This window comes from Chrysemys picta, unplaced genomic scaffold (assembly GCF_011386835.1).
Source record: "Chrysemys picta bellii isolate R12L10 unplaced genomic scaffold, ASM1138683v2 scaf109, whole genome shotgun sequence".
Lineage (NCBI taxonomy): Eukaryota > Metazoa > Chordata > Testudines > Emydidae > Chrysemys > Chrysemys picta.
In genome coordinates, this window is record NW_027052816.1 from 133830 (window position 1) to 139829 (window position 6000).

Consider the following 6000-nt stretch of genomic DNA (forward strand, 5'->3'; position numbering starts at 1 on the left):
GGCTCTTACCTTCTAATTTTCAAGTAAAATCAGTAAAAGGAAAGGAGAAAACTCGAAAGAGGCTCCTGCTCGCACTCACATACGTCAACCCTAACACTCTCTCAGTCCTCAAAAAGAAACCTCGAGAAGGAGACTTGCTGAAGCAAAGCCACAGGGGTCTCTGAGGTTTCCCTGGTCGTAAGCCCCTGTCCTCCCTGGCTGAAGACAGCATCTCTCTCTGAGGTCACCACCTCCCTAACACCTTTGACCAGTACGCTGAGGTACTTGAAAAAGCCTTTGTGATATCACTGCCACACCCAACCAAACCCTAAAGTGCTCATGTCCTGCTGCTGGCCTGACACTTTGAAGGTTTGAGCTACGCTCTGTGGATCACACCACAAAATTCGTCTTCATTCTAGGAAGCAAGCTAGCTAGACAGTAAAACATCAGAGGCTGCTCCCAATACTACACTCAGTGTTTCCAAAAGTAGGAGACTTTCTGGTCAGAAGAGACCTTTACAGCATCTCATCTAACCCCCTCCATATCATAGGCTTCCAGTATAGTACAATAGTTACTTTTTGGGCACACACATTCCAGAAAGGCATCTAGTCTTCAATCAATGACCTGCAGCAGGGAGAGGGAGTTGCTAAGGCCTCAGAGGAACAGCCCCTGCAGTGTCTCAGGCACATGGCGTAAGTGCCGGATGATGCGGAGCTGGTGCATCCCTTTGGCCGTGACGTCCTCCTCCTGCAAGGGAACGAGAACCTGTCAGAGACTCAAATGCCCCGAGGAATCAGGGGCAATTAAGGACACCTGGAACCAGCAGTATTTACACCCAGCACCTGCCCACCACTGAGGGATGAATTCACCTCCTGAACCCCAGAATGGAGTCGTCTTCTCCTTTCTAGGAATCTCCAGTGCCAACCCCCGTCCTTGTAGGGTGAGCTCCTGCTACCTCCCCCTCAGTGCCCTTGACAGCTGTTCCACCTCCAAACCACAGCTCAAGTTATCAGAACCCTCTTCTCCACCCCCACCCAGGTTGGGCAGGGAGGCGGCTCTAGCAGGGGGGGCAGGTGGGATTCTGGCAGCAGTGAAGTGGGTTGCGGGGAGGTTGAGATCTTGCCCCAAGTCATCCCAGACACTAATGCTAAACCACACGATGGCAGCATCTAGTGTCAGTGGAGTCCAAGCACTATTTCAACCATACAGTTTTGGATCAACTCCCAACAAGGGGAGGTGAAGAGCACCCCCAGCAACACACACACACACACACACACACACACACACATATATATATACCACTCCTGGTGGTGGGAGGGGAACAAGAGAAAGGACAAAAGAAGTAAGAGATAAAGAGAAAGGAAGGAGGGATGGAGGAAAAGGTAAAACGAAAAGGACAAACCCTAATGTCCCCAGTGATTCTACCAGACAATATTACAGGGAGGGATTAAAATTCTGCCACCTTGAACTAGTGTTTTCCATGCCTAGAATTCAGCTGGCACCAGATGGATCAGACTGAGCAGGTTCCAAAACCTCTTGGAGGCTCTTACTTTCTAAACAGGGATGTTTGTTTTCTAGTAAAATCAGTAAAAGGAAAGGAGACAACTCGAAAGAGGCTCCTGCTCTCACTCAAATACGTGAATCCTAATACTCTCTCAGTCCTCAAGAGAAACCTCGAGAAGGAGACTTGCTGAAGCAAAGCCACAGGGGTCTCTGAGGTTTCCCTGGCCATGCGCCCCTGTCCTGCCTCGCTGATGGCAGCATCTCTCTCTGAGGTTACCACCTCCCTAACACCTTTGACCAATATGCTGAGGTCCTGCAAAAGACCTTTGTGATATCACTGCCACCAATCAAACCCTTAAGTGCTAATGTCCTGCTGCTGGCCTGACACTATGAAGGTTTGAGCAACTCCCTGTGGATCACCCCACTCAATGCGTCTTCATTCTAGGAAGCAAGTGGGCTAGACAGTAAAACATCATAGGCTGCTCCCAATGCTACACTCAGTGTTTCCAAAAGTAGGAGACTTTATGGCCACAAGAGACCTTTAGAGCATCTTATCTAAGCCCCTGCATATCATAGGCTTCCTGTATAGTACAATAGTTACTCTTTGGGCACACACATTCCAGAAAGGCATCTAGTCTTCATTCAATGACATCAAGAGATGGAGAATCCACCACTTTCCCTTTTAGTGAGGGCCAGGGGGCTCCATTTCCCCTTCCACTAGCTCCCCATTTACAGTGAGCCAGAGCAGTACCTGCAGCAGGGAGAGGGAGTTGCTAAGGCCTCAGAGGAACAGCCCCTGCAGTGTCTCAGGCACATGGCGTAAGTGCCGGATGATGCGGAGCTGGTGCATCCCTTTGGCCGAGACGTCCTCCTCCTGCAAGGGAACGAGAACCTGTCAGAGACTCAAATGCCCCGAGGAATCAGGGCAATTAAGAACACCTGGAACCAGCAGTATTTACACCCAGCACCTGCCCAACACTGAGGGATGAATTCACCTCCTGAACCCCAGAATGGAGTCGTCTTCTCCTTTCTAGTAATCTCCAGTGCCAACCCCCGTCCTTGTAGGGTGAGCTCCTGCTACCTCCCCCTCAGTGCCCTTGACAGCTGTTCCACCTCCAAACCACAGCTCAAGTTATCAGAACCCTCTTCTCCACCCCCACCCAGGTTGGGCAGGGAGGCGGCTCTAGCAGGGGGGGCAGGAGGGATTCTGGCAGCAGTGAAGTGGGTTGCGGGGAGGTTGAGATCTTGCCCCAAGTCATCCCAGACACTAATGCTAAACCACACGATGGCAGCATCTAGTGTCAGTGGAGTCCAAGCACTATTTCAACCATACAGTTTTAGATCAACTCCCAACAAGGGGAGGTGAAGAGCACCCCCAGCAACACACACACACACACACACACACACACACACACACACATATATACCACTCCTGGTGGTGGGAGGGGAACAAGAGAAAGGACAAAAGAAGTAAGAGATAAAGAGAAAGGAAGGAGGGAGGGAGGAAAAGGTAAAACGAAAAGGACAAACCCTAATGTCCCCAGTGATTCTACCAGACAATATTACAGGGAGGGATTAAAATTCTGCCACCTTGAACTAGTGTTTTCCATGCCTAGAATTCAGCTGGCACCAGATGGATCAGACTGAGCAGGTTCCAAAACCTCTTGGAGGCTCTTACTTTCTAAACAGGGATGTCTGTTTTCTAGTAAAATCAGTAAAAGGAAAGGAGACAACTCGAAAGAGGCTCCTGCTCTCACTCAAATACGTGAATCCTAATACTCTCTCAGTCCTCAAGAGAAACCTCGAGAAGGAGACTTGCTGAAGCAAAGCCACAGGGGTCTCTGAGGTTTCCCTGGCCATGCGCCCCTGTCCTGCCTCGCTGATGGCAGCATCTCTCTCTGAGATTACCACCTCCCCAACACCTTTGACCAATATGCTGAGGTCCTGCAAAAGACCTTTGTGATATCACTGCCACCAATCAAACCCTTAAGTGCTAATGTCCAATAAAAGGAGAAACTCGAAAGAGGTTCCTCCTCGCGCTCACATACTTGAACCCTAATACTCTCTGAGTCCTAAAAAGGGAGACCTCGAGAAGGAGACTTGCTAAAGCAAAGCCAAAGGGGTCTCTGAGGTTTCCCTGGCCCTGCGCTCCTGTCCTGCCTGGCTGATGTCAGCATCTCTCTCTCAGGTAACCACCTCCCTAATACCTTTGACCCATAGGCTGAGGTCCAGGATAAGGCCCTTGTGATATCACTGCCACACCCAACCAAACCCTAAAGTGCTAATGTCCTGCTACTGGCCTGACACTTTGAAGGTTTAAGCTACTCTCTGTGGATCACCCCACTCAATGCATCCTCATTCTAGGAAGCAAGCGGGCTAGACAGTAAAACATTAGAGGCTGCTCCCAATGCTACACTCAGTGTTTCCAAATTTAATACACTTTATGGTCAGAAGAGACCTTTAGAGCATCTCATCTAACCCCCTGCATATCATAGGCTTCCTGTATAGGACAATAGTTACTTTTTGGGCACAAACATTCCAGAAAGGCATCTAGTTTCATTCAATGACTTCAAGAGATGGAGAATCCACCACTTTCCCTTTCACTGAGTGCCAGGGGGCTCCATTTCCCCTTCCACTAGCTCCCCATTTACAGTGAGCCAGAGCAGTACCTGCAACAGAGAGCGGGAGTTGCTGAAGGCCTCAGAGGCACAACCCCTGCAGTGTCTCAGGCACCTGGCGCAAGTGATGGATGATGCGGAGCTGGTGCCTCACTTTGGCCGTGACGCCCTCCTGCTGCAAGGGAATGAGAACCTGTCAGACTCAAACGCCCCGAGGAATCAGGGGGAATTAAGGGCACCTGGAACCAGCAGTATTTCCACTCAGCACCTGCCCAACACTGAGGGATGAATTCACCTCCTGAATCCCAGAATGGAGTCTTCTTGTCCTTTCTAGTAACCTCCAGTGCCAATCCCCCTCCTTCTAGGGTGAGCTCCTGCTACCTCCCCTTCAGTGTCCTTGACAGCTGTTCCACCTCCAAACCACAGCTTAAGTCATCAGAAACCTCTTCTAGACCCCCACCAAGGTTGGGCTGGGAGGCGGGTCTAGCAGTGGGGGCAGGAGGGATTCTGGCAGCAGTGAAGTGGGTTGCGGGGAGGTTGAGATCTTGCCCAAGTCATCCAAGACACTAACGCTAAGCCACAGGATGGCAGCATCTAGTGTCTGTGGAGTCCAAGCACTATTTCAACCCCACAGTTTTGGATGAACTTCCCACAAGAGGAGGTGAAGATCATCCCCAGCAACACACACACACACACACACACACACACACACACACACACACACACACACACACACACACACACACACACACACACCACTCCTGGTGGTGGGAGGGGAACAGGAGAAAGGACAAAAGAAGTAAGAGATGAAGAGAAAGGAAGGAGGGATGGTGGAAAAGGTAAAACGAAAAGGACAAACCCTAATGTCCCCAGTGATTCCACGGGACAAAATCCCGTGTGGACTACAAAATTCTGTCACCTTGAACTAGTGTTTTCCATGCCTAGAATTCAACGGGCACCAGGTGGATCAGACTGAGCAGGTTCAAAAACCTCTTGGAGGCTCTTACCTTCTAAACAGGGACGTCTGTTTTCTAGTAAAATCAGTAAAAGGGAAGGAGAAAACTCGAAAGAGGCTCCTGCTCTCACTCACATACGTGAACCCTAATACTCTCTCAGTCCTCAAAGAGAGACCTCGAGAAGGAGACTTGCTAAAGCAAAGCCACAGGGGTCTCTGAGGTTTCCCTGGCCCTGCGCCCCTGACTGATGTCAGCATCTCTCTCTGAGGTCACCACCTCCCTAACACCTTTGACCAATACGCTGAGATACTGCATGTAGCGGGGCGGCCTGGCTCCCAGGCGCCCCAGGAAGTCAAGGCCACCGCGGCCTGTCCCCACCCCCCGGAAGTCAAGGGGCGGGACAGGAAGTATAAAGGCCAAGCCACAGCGCTCAGTAGCTGGCCGGCAGCGAGAGAGGACAGACGCTGGTGCCCGAGCTCCCGCGGACCTGAGCCTGCCGAGAGCCCGGTATCCTGAGGAACGGTCTGAGCTTCCCCCCGCCAAGGGCCCAGAGGGTGTGACAGACCTACCTGCTGCTCGGGGCCCGGAGCAGCCCATGATCTGCGACCCAGCAGACGGAACTCAGGAGGAACAGGTACCCATGGAGGAGGAGATGGGAAGTGGCCCGGGGATAGCAGACCCCGAACCCATGTCAGTGTGTTGCGGTCAGGATCCCCACTGACTGCGCGGCAGACGGACTGCTGCGGATAGGGCCCGGGGCTGGAACACAGTGGAGTGGGTGGGCCTGTGTTCCCCCTGCCACCCCATGCTGGGTGGCAGTCTCTCCTCCTCCTTGTCCAAGGGGCCTGGGCCTCTGACTGACGATTGGTTTGCTGCCCCGCCCTGACCTAGGGCCTGGGCTAACCCAAACTGACCCAGCTCCTGCTACAAGGCCTGGGCCGCTG